We start from the raw sequence: 15954 nt of genomic DNA on the forward strand, positions 1-15954 counted from the left end.
GCTTGAACTATGGAGACACCACTTTAAATGAAGAATAACCTGGCCACTTTTCCAGACAAAACTACACTCAGATGCATTGTTTGATTCAAATCTATAAATGGTGATGGCTCGTTGTAGGGATTTCGTGAGACACGCAACTGTGTAGTCTCGCGAAATTTGGAGCGCGACACGGCGAAAGCCACGAAAAGCGCGAAAGACGCATCCTGAAAGCGCCAGAGCTGCTGAGCAGGTCGAGCGCCCGGCACTCCTCCTAACAGAGACTTAAGACTGCCTCTGTAGCTCAGAGCAGCCCAGGACACTGGTGTCCAGCACCATATTTACCAGTGTTAACTGCATGTTATTACTACGACAAATAAAGTGGTCAACTTCAGCTGGCTGATTCCTCATTATTATATTACATATTTGGCAAAGAGGATCAAGACTAGAACTGGTGCATCATCATGCAAGGAGCAACACCGCCCCCGCCGTTTCTGCAAACACCAGGTAGGCCTGCAATTCCATGGCCACAATGGCATCCCCTGTTCACAACTTACCTGGGAGCACTAGGAGGTGCGGGGTACACAGCGGGAGGGGGCAGAGCTATGTTATTAAACACGCTGGGGGTAGAAGGTCAAAGAGTGTTTGCAGGCCTTATGCCGGAAGCAGGGGTGGATGAGAACGACAACATTTACAAAGAGGCCGTCTGAAGAATTATCAATCGCTCTGCCAGAAAAGAAAATACTGTGCTGCACAGAATACATTTCTATTGTCGCAAACAAGAAGCTTCAGAACCTGTGGATGACTATGTTACCAAGCTGCGCGAACTAGCCGCACTGCGCAACTTTGGCAATAATGCAGAAGGGTTGATCTGCGATATGTTGACAGTCCACACCATCAGCAGAAAAGTGCAGGACACATTTATTTTGGAGGAGAAACTCCATCTGGAAAAGGACATAGAGATCGCGAGGGCAGTGGAAGAAAGTGCAGGGCGACGGAAAGAGTATGAAGGAAGCTCCAGCCCAGCAGAGGTCCAGGCGATCACCTTTAGGAATAAGAAGGAGAAACAAGTGACAGATGCAAGAGAAGGGAAGTGGGGAAGGAAGGAACCACTAAAGTGTCACTGATGCACCAGCACACAACATTTGGCCAACGACAGAGAATGTCCAGCGACAGAGAATGTCCAGCAAGAGACACGGAATGCTCTGTGTGCAAGAAAATCGGATACTTTTCATTGGTATGCAGGTGGCGAAATAGGAAAGTTACAAACATTAATGCAGATCATAACGTGAATCATCTGAAGAATAAGGGAGACCCACAGTGTTAATGGTAAACAGCTCATGAGCCAGGAGGGAAACTCCCTACTGCGCAATCAGAGTGAACGACATGGAGACGAGAGTCATGGCTGATTCAGACTCTGATCTGACCATAATGCCTCTACGTACCTACAAAGAAATGATGGGCACTGAAACGGTTGAAGTTCTCAGCACACACCACAAACCCACCGTATTCAGGAGTGCGTCAGTAGACCTACTAGGGTATATCAAAGGAACAGTGGAGTTCAAGGGAAGAGAGACCACCACAAGAGTGTACTTCACACATGAAGGCCCAGCAGTCCTAGGTTGAGACGGCCAAGCTCAAGATCAAATTAGATCCCAGCACGGAAGATCAAGTATTAACAGTCAACGCAGGAGGAGTAACGGTAGTGAAAGAAGACTTTCCCAAACTGCTTTCAGAAGGGCCAGGGAAAATCAAGAACTTTGTACACAAGTTAATGCTCAAGGCAAATGCAGTCCCCGTTAAACATAAAGCACGGCCGGTGCCAGCGACTGCCAGGGACATACTTAGAACCAAGCTCAACAAGATAGTGAAGGAGGGCAGCATTGAGGAGGTGCAAGCCTCAGAGTGGCTGAGCCCCATCGCACTTATCAAGAAGCAAACCTCCCAAGACTTGAGGGTTTGCATAGTCCTGTGCAGCCTCAACTTGGAGGCCATTTCAGATAGCTACCTCCTCCCCAGCATAAATTAACTCATCCCCATGATGAAGGTAGCCAGAGTGTTTGCCAAGCTGGATATGAGGGATGCATATCATCAGATTCATCTTCACAAAGAATCCAAACCACTCATAGCGTTTATCACCCCGTTTGGCATGTACCAATTCACAAACATGCCCTTCGGCTTGTTGTCCGCAGCCTCAGCGTTTCAGCGCATGATGGACTTATACTGCGTGACATAGGAAACGTGTCCTACTTCCACGACTATATACTGGCCTATGCCACGGATGAACACATGCATGACGTCACTCTCAGAAAGGTCCTCACCAAACTACAGGATGCCGGAGTCAAGTTGAGGTATGAAAAGTGCGTCCTGACAGCACAAGAGGTCAAATATCTGGGATACAAGATTTCTTCTCGGGGTACAAGCCCCAAACAAAACCTGGTGCAATCCATTGTCAAGGCTCCTGAGCCAACCAACAAGGAGGAAGTGAATTTGTTTCTAGGATTTGCAGAATATTATGCCAAGTTAATCCCCAATTTTTCTGAAATCACGATGCCGCTGAGAAGACTACTAAAAAAAGGCACAGATTTCTCTTGGTTGGAGGCCCAGAAGGAGGCTGTAGAAAACATAAAGGGGCGGATAGTGGAAGCACCGTCCCTTCAGACGTTCAATCCAGCGTTGGATACAGTCATCACCACGGATGCCAGTGCGTGTGGTTTAGGAGCCGTACTCACCCAGAAGGGGATACTGAGCACATAATTGCATTCGCCTCTAAAGCCCTGTCTGCGGCTGAGAAGAATTACTCCACAGTGGAGAAAGAGATGTTAGCCTGCACATGGGCTGTTGAGCATTTCAGGACTTATGTATGGGGCACTAATTTCAAACTGGTCACAGACCAGGTCAGTGACCAGTTTGAAATTAGTGCCCCATACATAAGTCCTGAAATGCTCAACGTCTTATGCCCCTCATTCATATGCTCAGTCAGGCAGGGACAAAGTCGTTAACACCCCGGTTGGGACGCATTGCAGCCAAACTACAGGAATACACATTCGAAATAACCCACATAGCCAGATGGAGAAATGCCCAGACAGACTGCATGTCGAGGTTATCTGGAAACAAAGAGATAGCCACCATGTTTCTGCAAGATGAATGCATAGTAGCGTCCATTCAAGACCTGAGGTGTCCAGAATTTCTAGAGTTGAGTGAAGGACACTGAAATGAAGAGGATGGTAAAGACCCCACCCTGGTGAGACTTAGAGAGTGGGTCAGGAGCGGATGGCCAGAAGAAAGGGCCATACCGGAAGGCATGAGGCAGTATTGGAAATTATCGGAAGAAATCTCGGAGGTGGAAGGATTGCTCATCAAAGGGGACCAAGTAATACCGCCATTGGGAATGAGAAGAGTCATCCTGTGCAGGGCCCACTCAGGGCATTTAGGAAACACTGTGATACAGCAACGGGTGAGTGAGGCGTACGGGTTGCCTGCCATGGACTAGGAAATACACTCCAGGATTGAGAGATGCCACGAGTGATGGTGTCATTCAGTGGTTTAAGTCCCACTCACCCAGTTTAATAAAGGGTTTGTTTAAATGTGGAACATTCAACGTGTTACCAGCAATCCACCAAATCTGACTGTCACCCCACATGTGTACCAATCATCAGTATGTGTTTTATGTTTGTAACTATCCGAGTCTCAATGTATGTGATTATTGTTTTCACCCATGAGTCCAAATATATCTGTTTGTGACTATTAATTGATTTAATGTAATGGGTAGTGGTGTTTTTTCCATTTGTTTGTTCGTTATGGAAAAGGAGGAGTGTGGTGTGTCACCCCTCCTGGGAGATGGTATCTCCCAGGGCTCGTGCTAAGGTCACACATTAGTGGCCATGTTACTTAAAGTAATAAAAGGGAAGAGCCAGCACTAGTCAGTAAATGTAACCTGAAAAATAGAAAAAAAAGAAAATACTGACAAACGCTTGAAGACCAGACAAGCCCTGATGATTCCCACAGAGATCCCAGAAGCGGTGTGGCCCAAAGTGAGGTTGGACTTCATAGGACCATTGGAGTCAATGGCTCCCGAGCATCGGTATGGCATAGTGATGGTAGACTACCTGTCAAAATGGGTAGAATCAGAGTTTGTCCCCAACATTACTACAGCCACTGTCATAGAAGTCCTCACATCCATTTTTCAGAGGGAAGGTCTTCCCAAAGACTTAGTCAGAGACAATAGAGTACAGCTAGTATCACGGGAAATTGAGTCATTCCTGCACAAACATAACATAATGCAGAGGAAGGCTGCGCTGTACCATCCCCCGGCAAATGGACTAGTGGAGAGGGCAAATAGGTTCATCAAAGGAGACATCCAGTTAGCAACGGCTTCTGGTATGGATCCCCTCAAAACAGTCAAGAAGACTGGGGCGGCCCACAGATTAACCAACAACGGCATCATCCAAGTGTCGCCGTTTCGAATGCTGAGGGGGATGAGAGCAGCATCCACACTGGTACCACCGTGGTTGACCAGAGTAAAAGAAGATGACAAAGTAGACATGGCAGAAGTAGTGTGGAGGTTATAAAACAGTAAAGCATTTTGTGAAGAGATGGAGTGATCAGAGAAGAGCGACCCAAGGTTGTGAAGTCAAAGAAGGTGACTAGATCAAAATACGCCTATCGTGTAAAGACCAAACGACACGTTCAAAGTTAAGTCAACCCATAAAAGTCATCCACAGAGGGACGAATGACATTCGCACAGAGGACGGCCGCACGTGGAAGATGTGGCAATGTTTGAGAAGCATCCCACAATGCAAAGAACCCAATAGGGAAGCACCCTTTGTGGAAGCCATGACAGAGATGCCACTAGAGCGAGAACTAGAAACATCTGCGAGCGAAATCACAGAGAGAGAGACAGAAAGAGAGGTGTCAAAAACATCCCAAGCAGAGAGTCAAGCACAGGACGCTCGTGTAGGAAGAAAGATCGTCTGAGAAGAGAGCACAGAAGACCAGTGAAGTATGATGACTTCGTAACCAAATAAAGTTTGCTTGATTATCAAAGGGAGGTGTGTAGGGACCTCGTGAGACACACAACTGCGTAGTCTCGCGAGATTTAAGAAGCAACCCGGCGAGAGTCACAAAAAGGGAGAGACAAGCATCTTGAAGGCTCCAGAGCTCCAAAGCAGGTCGAGCTCCTGGCGCTCCTCCTAACAGAGACTTAAGACTGCCTCTGTTCCGCAGAGCAGCCCGGGACACTGTTGTCCAGCACCATATTTACCTTCCTTGCTCATGAACATTGAAGGAGCTCTATTCATGGTTAACTGCATGTTATTACTATGACAAATAAAGTTGTCATTTTCAGCTGTCTGATTCCTCATTATTAAACTACACTCATGAAGACTATATAGCACTGTCTGTCCAGGAGGTTACCCAGGGATTTGATTTTCTCGAACAAGGTCGCTTTTATGTAGTAGGGTAAATTTCCTTCGGGAAAAGGTTTTCGTCTTATTTTTTCAGGTATGGGGTTGATTGGAAAAGAGTTGGTTCCATTTCTTTAGGGGGTGTTGGAGTTAACTCGCCCTACTCTGGATATACCCGTCATTTACATTGCTAATTATCAGCTCGAACTCGCCTCTCCACCCCTCCTCCGCAGATTTCCCCAAAAATCTCTTTCTTAAACGTTCACATATGCTGCCACTTGCCGGCCGTGCCCATTCACCAGGGTGCCGGCGAGTTGGTTAACTGTACCTTTCACAGGGCGAGTTCTGCGCTCAGTATTACAGTAGCCTGCGCTTATCCCCCCCCTCCCTCCCGCCGTGGAGGGGGAGGCTGCTGCTTGGGCACTGCGCCTGCGCGGCCGGCCTGGGGACTCCGCAGCCTCAGCTTCCAGTGACGGTTGGCTCTGGTAGAGGTAAGCGCTGCTCCCAAAAGGGCATGTGTAGATAAAAAATAACTCCTTCCATTTCCCGAGGCAGCTTGTGAGGGTGTAAGAGGTCATCGGATAGTCTGACCGTGCCACGCGCCCACGGTTTTACACCGCACGAATCTCCAAGGTACCCGCTCACACTGTAGCATGTGGGTCAGGTACCCGTGTGGTGATGCTGGCCGTGAAGGGAACCGTGACAGACTGACCCAGCAGCAAGAGGGCGAGCACGGCACATCTGAAAGACCAGTAGCGCCGAGGAAAAGTCGGCCACAAGCCAGTCGTGGCTGGCATGCCCCCAGCCCCTTCGACTTCTGCTTGAGGCTGAGGCCTCGCGGGTCATTTCCAGTCTTCCTATAGCCTCCCCCCACCCCACCTGCAACATATGTGTTCCCCCGGGGAGCGCCATGTCGCTCTCTCGCTAACTGCATCCGCTGAAGAGCACTCTGTCGGTGTCTGGTTGTTTTCCCCTTGTTCTGGTTACAGATTATGTTTCAATCTTCGCAACTAACTTTGTATTGTGCTTTCTTTCCGCACCCACTTTCCAGGCAAAACCCAATAACGTGTATGCGTTTGTGTAAGAATAACAATTCCGCCATTTCGATGTTTTAAAAGTACCCCTCACCCAATGTACAACTTAATGTCGAAGTAGCCATCCTTTTTTAAGAGGTGATAAAAACATACTTGTATGGTTCTCTTACTGCAGAGCAAATATGCCCCACCCCATTTTTTTCCCCCTCAGAGGGTGTCTTCCTTGAAGTGCTTTGCTGCAGCGTGAATGCCACGAGTGCAGCCTTTTAGGATGCAATATACTCGGTCAGAAATAGTTTTATTTTCTAGGCTGGGCATCCCATTACCCACCTCTTGAAAGACAAATTGGGGAGTCAACATGGAGTAAGTGTTAGGCTGCACAGCCCACGCACAGATGCCACACAACGTGTCCCCATGGTGACTATAGGACCTTGTTAGGAAGCACGATGACAAAAATAACACCAATGACACCCATAGACAGGGAATTGAGTGCTTTAATGGACAATATGCGTTCGCTCTTTGGTGTGCTCAATATCACTTTTTCGGTGGTGTTTTTGGAATGTATAGATACACCTTGAATCAAGTATTACTACTTCTATTATTTGTGTTATTGTTGTCTTTGGGGGTGGTAGCTGGTGAGCGGGACAGTTTCAGTGGTTTAAATGTAATGTTGACGTCTTTACTGTTTAAATTACCTTGTCTAATGTTTAAAAAACGTTGTTTTTCATTAACTTTATGCATAGTTACTTCCCACTTCTGGCTGACAGAATAAACATTGTATGCTTTTTTCGTGAGTTTGTTAACGGCAGAAACGTATAAATTAGCGTAACCGCATTTCTTCAGACCTACAAACATATGTGTTTTTCCAGCACTTTTATCCAAATCAACTTTCTTTTGGTATTAGTGTATCGAAACGCACGTAAACATATATTTGCAGACACCGATTATCACCCATTCAAAATAGACACTAATTTGACCAACACTGGGGTTGAAATGACCTTGACTGGATTCGAACCGTCAACCTTTGCAGACGCCTACTATAGGCTTAACCATCCCGGCTTTGTTTGCGTAGATCACCCATGCAACTGTAACGCATAAGCCTTTCACTAGCATTAAATAGCCACAGCAACAGCATTATGAATTCTTCGTTTTTCTGTGGAAAAAAATACCTTACTCTTACTAATACTAATCTGTTTTAAAAGCAAAAGAGGCAATTCACTTTTTTAAACACGTAAAATGACATACGCAATCATATAACATTCTTAAAACCTGCTTGTGAAACCTTTGCTTAAAATGTACGTGTGAATCCGGAACAGAATTAGATCAAGTGCGCATAAAAGTGATGGGAAAATGCACCTATTCTACAGACAGTTTCCATAGAAACCACCGCGGCGAGAAAACTCCCTCACATAACCTCGTTATTTAATATAACAAAAAAGTTTGAGCGGTAATTAAACACTTTGAATAGTCGTACAGCAACAACTGAGGGTAGTTGTCAAGCATTTTTTTGTGGCATGGCCATGAAGCATTTTTATAATTCATTGACATGCCATACCACAACTATTGTCAAATAAAATAAAAAAACTCTGGGCATATGCAACTCCAGGCTGCATGCAGGTTACAGATGATGCAAGTGGAGAACAGGAACATGGAAGCACAGGTTTCCTCTGTGAAAGAGTGACATGGTGGGGGAAGGAAAGGACATTTGGAAAGAGATGCAAAAACGTGCGGAATGAAAACGGTTTGAAATTAACATAGTTAAAAAAAATAGAATTTGGATGTGAGGAGGCAAGCTTCAACGCAGTGTATTAATAGTAGAACATCGGTTATTGTAAATATATAATTTGCTTCATATGGGGGACGCAATTAGTAATTGTATCCTGAAGATCATATAGTTTGTTCAGTAATACTGGAAAATGTTCACACATTCACCTAATAAAGCCACGTGATTCATTCGCTAGCATGCACAATTTATAAGGGAACAAGTACCCCTAGAAGGCAAATATTTCCGTTTTTTTTTGGAAAATGTTCTATTAGCTTTCAACTTTTTAACTTCAGTTAAAGCCTTAGTAACAGAATACATCTGGTATAGGCGTTAGGGTAGTTCAGTAGATTGGGTTCTACCTTGCAGAGCTCTTTTGTGACACCTACTGCCACGTGTTTAACACCAGACGGGACAGAGTAAGATTTGAATCCTTTTGAGATAGACAAAATAATTAGCTCTCTGAAACCAAAAGTCCTAAGCTGTCGTGTGGCCCGAATTGTCGGTAATTTTTCACTATTTTCCCCCAGAGCTATTTGTCCACTACTCCTTTTGTGCAAGAAACTTGTGAGTAATTGTGGCTGAGATGGCGGTCTCATTCCGTTATCAAAGGATATATTCCTTCAAACACACATGATGGTGGCAAAATAGTGACAGGCATCTTCTCTAGGAGGGTTTTTTTCCTGCATTGGGATGTGGGCTCCACCAAGAAACCCAGACAATGACAAATTCTCCCATTGCTAGGGCTGTTTCTGCAATAGACACATCAAGTGTATGACCACATATGATCATTAATCTAATAATCTCGGTGCACTACTACGGATAAATACTATCCGTAATTCTCCTAATGTGGAGTTATACACAATTAAAGCTATTTCAGGTGCTCCAGGTTCAGCTCTATATATGAAAAAGAGCTAGTAACATGTCAATTAAATAACCTCCGAAACCACTGAGGAAAAGACCTGGTCACTCTATACAAGGAATTAACTTCTTAATAATGTTCACAGAAAGAACATTTTTATGTTTACATCAAGTCAACAAATTATTTTATTGTTCAAAAATAAATGCAATGTTTTCTATACATCAAACAAATCATATGCTGTATTAATTCACATAATGTTGAACTTAAATAGAAACATATCATATGAAGTGAATTACGTCATCCACTATATGATATTCAAATTTTTATGAAATAGGTTTATACAGAGGATTTTTTCTCCAAAAAGAAAATGCATCTACTACAGTAACATCTATGTATTGATCTTTCTCAATGCCACTTCATCGGTCTAGCTAGATAAGATGGATACAATCAACACTTCAAACAATGCGTTTCGGGGTTCAGAGACCCCTTCTTCAGTTGCAGCTGTTACTGATCATTTCAACTGTTAGGAAAACAGACAGAAAATGTATCACTACTGAGTACTACCCAGAATGAAAACTCATGAATAACTCTATGGTAATGTAATAATTTCACCAACCTTTTTGAACAGTTTGCTCAAGATGGATCCAGTTCTTGCTCAGCTATTTTGTAACAGCCCAACATTTGCATATAGGAAAAGTAAATATATCAAAGATAATACGAGCAGACTACCAACAGATTTTAACGGAACAAGGAATCTTTAAGGATACATGACCATGCAATAACTGTCAACATTGTAACAATATCATCAAAGGACCAAGTATCAATCATCTATAAAGGCAGAAAGATACCTACGAGACATACCAGCACCTGCAATTCCAGTAATGTCATCTATGGGATGCCCATGTGGTATATTCTATGTAGGGCTCACGTCCAGGAAAGTAAAAATCAGATGGACTGAACATAAATCTAACATCCAAATATGTTCGACACATTCACCTGTGGCATAACACTTTGAAACATTCAATAGCTCAGATGAAACTCATCGTATTAGAACAGGTTTCCTGCCCAAAAAGAGTGGGTGACATTAGCATTTTACTCAGGCAGAAAGAAGTTGAATGGATTGAGAGATTGGACTCATTGGAACCTAAAGAGATGAATAATGAATTCAACTTGACTTGTTTTATTTAAATTAATGAGTTTGTTCTTGTTTGTATCTTGAATGGAAGTGAATCACTATTGGTATTTTTTTTGGTATACATTCACTGTGTTTTGTGGAGGACTTAGTATTTTGAGTGATTCTCATTGTTGCCTTTTTTTTTGTAAAATATAAACTGTAGCAGATTGAACACTCATGAACTCGACAGTAAATTCATCAACCGCTGGTTAGGTTTTTAAATCACTTGACCATACTAGAATGTTATACTGGTGATTAGAGAAGGGAGACTGCCGTGTTGGTGGTCCTTCAGTTCACACATCCAACAACACTTCCATCCATACTTCTAAAATAGATTAGAATATGAGACATGCTTTAATACCAAACCTCTACCTCAGATTGAATTTAATTGTAATATTATCAATCTGAGGTGAGGTTGTGAAATCATGCAACCGTACTACAATAGTTAAACAATAATTGAAAGGGAGGTAGATAGACTGCTGTTCTAGTAGTCTTTCCATCTCTACACAGTACAATTTACACTTCTAAAAGGATTAGATCATCCGTGATGCTTTGACATATGTCCAGGAATTAGAATACATATGTTTACATCCTTATCACGTGATTGGTAATATCATCAAGTGTTTATACCTTATATATGGAAGTTGATCTGAATAGTGTTATTGGAGGAATGGTCAAAGAGTTGGAAGACCGCAAGCTGTGTATTCAGCCGCGTATTAAAATGTTGCCAATTGGAATACTTCCGATTTAACATGAATGTAATTTTTTCTTATCGTCCTAGTCACGCACTTGGCTAGCGATTACATTATGAAATCCAGTTGCAAGTTTTATTCAAATCATTCCGCACTATTCTTTCTGTGTGACCACATCACGTGATTGTATTACGATTAAGTAACTAAACCCGGAAGTATATTCAAATTTAAAGTGCAATGCAGGACTGCAGGCTGATTCATCAGCCGTGGTCCTGTTCCCGCATCGAGTAACGAGTCAGTGAATTGTGAGGTGAGCAATAGCTTTGTCTTATGGTGGCAAGTAACTGGTAAACTCTCTGACAGTGAGATTACGTGACTGAATTTGGCAGTACATTTTTAATGCGGGACGGGAGGCTGAATCGCCAGCCGTGTTCCTGTTCCTGCATCGCGCAATGATTCAATGAATTTTTAGGTTAGCAATAGTGTTGTGTTCTTGATTTATGGACACTTTGTGCCATGGCTATAAGCATCTAGCAAACATTCTGACAGTGATGTAAGTTGAAGTACTAGCCAACATTTGATTACTTTATTCTGAAGTAGTCTTTATATTGGTTTCAGATTTGCCTGCTGGAGATATCAAGTTGACACGAGTGTGATCATTTGGACCTTATTGAAGCAGTAAAAGTAGGCATAAATCGGTTCTCTCATACTTTTGTTTCATTTCCAATGAAATATAATTTCAAACAATATAATGTGGAGCTTATTTAGGGATTGTTCATACAGGACATTATATTGAAAATATTTGATATCGTTTTACAGATTAGGGAGGATCGAATTTACAGTTATATCCAACATCCCTACTTTGGAATCACACCTTGTCCAACAAGGTTGGTGAAATTGTTACATTACCATAGTTGTTCATGAGTTTTCATTCTGGGTAGTACTCAGTAGTGATACATTTTCTGTCTTTGAAATTATCAGTAACAGCTGCACCGGAAGAGGGGGTCTCAGAACCCCCGAAACGCGTTGTGTGAAGTGTTGATTATATCCATCTCATCTAGCTAGACAGATGAAGTGGCATTAAGAAAGACCACTTCATAGATGCCACTGTATTAGATGCATTTTCTTTTCGGAGAAAAATTCCTCTGTATAAACCTATTTCATAAAAATGTGAATATCATATAGTGGATGACTTAATTCACTTAATATGATATGTTTCTATTTAAGCTCAACATTGTTATGTGAATTAATACAGCATATGATTTGTTTGATGTATAGAAAACATTGCATTTTTCAACAGTAAAATCATTTCTTTTTGACTTGATGTGAACATAACAATTTTCTTACTGTGAACATTATTGAAGATGTTAATTCCTTGTATAGAGTGACCAGGTCTTTTCCTAAGTGGTTTCTTAGGTTATATAATTGACACACATGATCATTGCCATCAGTTCTTCCTGAGATTCAATGTACATCTGTATTTGTATGAAAAGGAAAATGTCAGAAGGGAAAAAGAGTAGGAAAGATTTAACTCTAGAACGGAATAAAGGCATAGATGTAGAAGAACGTATTAGGAGGGGAAGAGAGTTAGTGTTTTTGTGCCTAGAGCGAAAAGGCGCAAAATCAGGATTGAGCAAAGCGTGTCTTAGACACTGCGGGAAGGAAAACAGATTGAGAGCAGAGGGAACAAGAAGGAGAGTAAAAATAAATTGGAGAGGAAACCTAGGGGGGGTCATGAAGAAAATACAAAGAACATTGAAAAGAAAATGACCTTAAAAGTAAAGGGAGTGAAGAGAAGACGAAACTGAATGAGCAGGGAGAGCGCAATATGCACATAGCAAGATGGATAACCTAGTGAAGGGGAGAAAGCGGATGGGCAGAAAGGCTAGTAAGTAAGGAGGAGCAATAAAAAAGGTGAGAGAAGACAAATGTTGAAATTAAAGTTTTTGCGGCTGAGAGACTGAAGGTGATGTGTCTTACAAATATTGAATAGGTGAAAATGGGAAGAAATAGAAGAGCTAAAAAATGTTACATGCGGTATCAACGAAGGGTAATAGGACAAAGGCGGATGAAAGAAGTAAGGGAAGAGTATGAGGACGTAGAGGAAGATGGGAAGAAGAGCACTAAAGTTTTTGAAGCATTAGGGTGAAGGAAATGAAATTGAATCCAGTGTTGGATAGCGGTTAAGCAAGAAGAAAGTGAGGCGTGTAGAGAATCGGGAAAGTTAGAGAAGGACACGAAGATCTGCGAGCTATCCAGATAGAAGTGAAAAGAAAAGCCACATTGACTAATGATCTCAGAAAGGAAAGCAGTGTAGTGTGAAAAGGAGAGGTCCAACAACAGGGCATTGGGAGACTCGGCAGCGCAAAGGAATATGAGAACCAGATCCAGACTGAGAAAGTACGATTGGAAATGTAGGACAAAAACAAGCAAAAGACATATTTGGAAAGCCCAAGAAAGAAAGTGAGGAACGAAGAGTAGGGTGATATACAGTATTAAACGCTGCCGCAAGATCGAGAAGAACCAAGATGGAATAGTTTTTAGAATGTCTATCAGTAAGAAGAGAGTTGTGACATAAGCAGAGCCGTCTAAATTGAATGCATAAGACGGAAGCCAGATTGGTGAAGAGGAAGAAGGGAGTGAAGGTTAAGGAAGACAGACTTGGGAGTGGACCACACACTCAAGTAGTTTAAAGAGGAAAGGGTGAAGAGAGATATGGTGGTAGTAAGATGGGAGGGAGGATTCTAGAGAAGGGTTTTCTGGAATTGGAAGGATGATTGTATGCTTGAAATTAGACATAAAAATAGATGAAGAAAGAGTTGAAAAAACAGTTGAATGGGGAATAAGAACAATTTTGGCAATAAAAACAGATGGTAAGGGATCATCAGGAGAGGCAGTCGGATGAGCTCTGCTGAGGAATTTAGCAGTGTCAAAGTTAGATAGAAGATAACGATTGGTGTGAAGGAGATGTGGAGCAGGACGAGGGGCAGCAGCAGGGTATGGAAGAGAAGAACTCAACTTAAGAACTTCAGATGAAAAATAGGTGGCAAGATTAAGTGCAGAGAGAGGGGAGTGAAGAGCAGGATCAGCTAAGAGGTTTCGCGGTAGGCATTCCTTCCAGATATAGCCATGGCAGTATCTCCAAAGCTTGAAATGATGCCACTAACTGAAGTGCTTTAACATGGTGAGGCAGATGAGGGACTAATGTGGGGATTACCAGGAGTAATAACCCACATCACACATGAATTGCCAGTCAGGCTTGGAAATCAGAGTATTTGGGTATACAATATAGTCTGGTAACATGAGGAATCAGAAAAAGCTAAAAATTACAAGGGCACTTGAGCTATTTCATACTTTAGGATTCTCCATCTCATAGGAGGCCCGTACCCAACTATACTAGAGTCAGGGGCTAATCTCCATCCGGTAAGGCCATACCGTATCATTGCATGAGCGTCTAGCTTAGTCATTTTCCAGTGTGATTTCCCTACTTCTCATCAACAATAAATCCAACTCTTGAAGAGAGATAACCCAGCTTTAGAATCTCCCTCCATTACCATGATTCATTTAACAGGTGTATGGTACGCCTGGCTATCATTGGAAGACCCAACAAGGTTGGGTGAATCTCACTTTAGTGGTCAAACAATAGAGTTGCATTTCTTCTCTCTCTAGTGCACTTCACAAAAGATGTAATAAAGAACAAAATACAAAATGGATATGAAAAGTAAAATAATACATTAGCCACAATATACAATCTCATAAATCACATACAGTACTATATTTGGAAATGATGGCCCTTAATTTCATAAACTAGTTCCTCAGCTGATTGCTGTTATAATACCCATATACTAAGTTAATAATATATATAATCTTTTTTTTCTCCAATCCATCAGTGTTGGTGAGGTGCATCTTTTCTATTTGGAAGTTTTGTGTTTAGACAAAACAAAGGATCCGACAAAAATAAAGACCTGGATAGCAAGTTTATGCCTCTGCTTGCACACCATTCCCAAACGGCCTAAATGGCTGATAAATTCCACCTTCAGGTCTAAAATATTCACAAGATTAACTCTAAAAACTCATTCATCTTTTTCAAAAGGCAGACAGGTATGCTTCCAGGTACCCATGCCCGCGCCACACAAACCTAATGCATCCGAATAAAGCGTAACCAATCTTTCAGGTGTATAATATAATCTATTCATACAAAAAACGGTATGCACCTAAGATTATCACCCAACAAGACTTGATGAGCCATAATGCATAACCTTTCGTAGTCCAATGTGGCACTCATTTAATCACCATTTTCCCCGATCTAGATTACTAACATTACTATATTTCCACGCCAGCAGATATGTCCCTTGGAATACTACACTTTTAAATTTGAAACTATAGGAAAGGCCAACAGGTCTGCAATTTCAGATGGGTGCTCCATAACAAAACTCTCCAGTTGTGTCTAAAAAAAACGTAATAATAAAATTGTTTCATGTTGCACCCTGGAATTCAGTGCAAGATTTCAGAATGCTTCTATCATGTAGGTTCTGAACTGACAGAACGCCCGCCTGTGTCCATGCTGGGCTGCTAGGAAAAAAAATAGGTGGCAGGTTGGGATTTTCCCAAATGAGTCTCCAGAAATAACTTCAGCACACACATATTGACGTTTATTGCCTGCCAGGTACTACAAATATCATATATTAACTTTTTTTGTTGCTAGCATGGTAGATATCTTTGTAAGAAGCTATGTCTGGGTTCTGGTTCATGCATTAATTTATTTCCACATCACAGGATTTCCTTCGCCTTGTCCTGATGAATACATCTCAATATATATCTCAATTACTGAAGACAAAAAAAAAAAAACACATCCGTACATAGTTTCTCCGCTATTGGCCATGCGTTTTGTTTTCAAAGTCGATGGCCACTTGCTTGCGTCTGTTCCCGAGGCTGTAGTCCACCTCTAACGGATCATCTTCCATAGTTGCTCCTTCAGCCCCACCACCACCTTCACCAGTCATCTTTTCCACACAAAGCCTCATCTTTGGTGAGAACCTGTTCTTCAAG

At 42.2% G+C, this 15954-nt stretch overlaps 1 protein-coding gene across 2 annotated transcripts in view; it reads left to right on the top strand.

Annotated features, from left to right (window-relative positions):
• Positions 1–5782: 5782 nt before the first annotated feature.
• L3MBTL1 (L3MBTL histone methyl-lysine binding protein 1) overlaps positions 5783–15954 on the top strand; it is a 1278801-nt gene continuing 1268629 nt past the window's right edge. For both annotated transcript variants that reach the window (XM_069652331.1, XM_069652332.1), the window contains exon 1: positions 5783–5872. The gene's annotated coding sequence lies outside the window, so the exon portion shown is untranslated. The remainder of the gene's footprint in view (positions 5873–15954) is intronic.

This window comes from Ambystoma mexicanum, chromosome 3p, assembly GCF_040938575.1.
Source record: "Ambystoma mexicanum isolate Mex_15411 chromosome 3p, UKY_AmexF1_1, whole genome shotgun sequence".
Classification (NCBI taxonomy): Eukaryota; Metazoa; Chordata; class Amphibia; order Caudata; family Ambystomatidae; genus Ambystoma; species Ambystoma mexicanum.